The following is a 1,358-nucleotide window of genomic DNA, read 5'->3' on the forward strand; positions in this document are numbered from 1 at the left end:
GAATCCTATTGGTCCCATAAGGACTTTGGACTTCCCATGATGACTCTCCAGTCCACCCTAGAGAGGCCATTTCTGAACTCATTGGGTCCGAATCCTTCTTCTCCACATTAATTCTAATATCACTGATATCATTATCTCCAATTTCCTTTCTTAGAGTTAGGATACTCCTTTTAGGCTTTTGAGGCTCTCCATTTTGTGATCTCTGAGACTCTACATAGCTTTTTCTTTCTTTCTATCTCCTGGGCATCCTACACACCTCTCCTTTTAGTGGTTGTACTTCTTTCTTCAGTAAAAAGTGGGGTAAGATTAGTAATGGTTGCTCAGGTTTCTCATATACTGCAAAGACATTACCTATAATATTTGCATCAAGATTCATACCATCTATAGCGTCAAATTGAATGTCTATCACTAGTGTTTAAATTTGCATCTGCATATACTGGCTGGATGCCATCCACCTGGTGATCTGCTATCCCCCCAGCCGAACCTGTTTATAACTGAATTCCCCCTATTCCTCCAGCTCCTTGGTGTGCCGAACTGAGAAACCCTTGTCTAGCTTAAGAGAAGTGCTACCAGATATGAATTAATGAGCTGACTAGATTATTAATCCTCACAATAAATGAGAAAACCGAAGTTCAGAGAAATTAAATTAAATTAAACTCGCAAAGGTGAGATTTCAGTCTAAACAATTTGACTCCCATCCACCCAACTTACCACTAAGGTTTTCTGCTTCCCTTAAAAACTAAAAATTCTCGAACCCTCTCATCTTCCATAAAGTGCATCACACTAAAAGCTCATGACCCTAGGTTTATTCAGCAATTTTCTGGTTGCCCTTGCTCTTAGTGCTTACTGTTTATTTCCTATGAGTACAGGGATTTCCATGAGTTTCTCAGGAGGGTGATGCAGTACTGGGTTCAAGAGAAAGTCTAGCTATTGTCCACTTATCATGGCCTCTACAGCAACCATCACAGGACTTGTTCATCACAGTCCCCTGAATTCACCTAATTACCCAGTTAACAGTTCTGGATACATGCCGACATAACATCCTGCTTGGGTTTCTTATTTCTCCTGCTCTCTAATACCTTTAGATTACTTTTCCTGACTCAGATGCTATTGGACTTCAGGATATTTCTCTCCTGACTAGTAAGCTTCTAGAGGAAAGAGACCTAGCTCTACTACTTAGACCTGTCTTAACCTCTTTCTTAGTCTCTTCACTTATAAATCAAGGACAAGGAGATAGACCTTTTGATAGTATTGTGAAGATGCAGTGAGAAAAAACACATAATTAATAATAATTATGTGACTATATAGCACAATGCCTAGCATGTTGGCTCTGAATTCAAATTCCCTAGATAGCTCCA

The sequence above is a fragment of the Galeopterus variegatus genome, unplaced genomic scaffold (genome assembly GCF_000696425.1).
Source record: "Galeopterus variegatus unplaced genomic scaffold, G_variegatus-3.0.2 Scaffold2900, whole genome shotgun sequence".
Classification (NCBI taxonomy): Eukaryota; Metazoa; Chordata; class Mammalia; order Dermoptera; family Cynocephalidae; genus Galeopterus; species Galeopterus variegatus.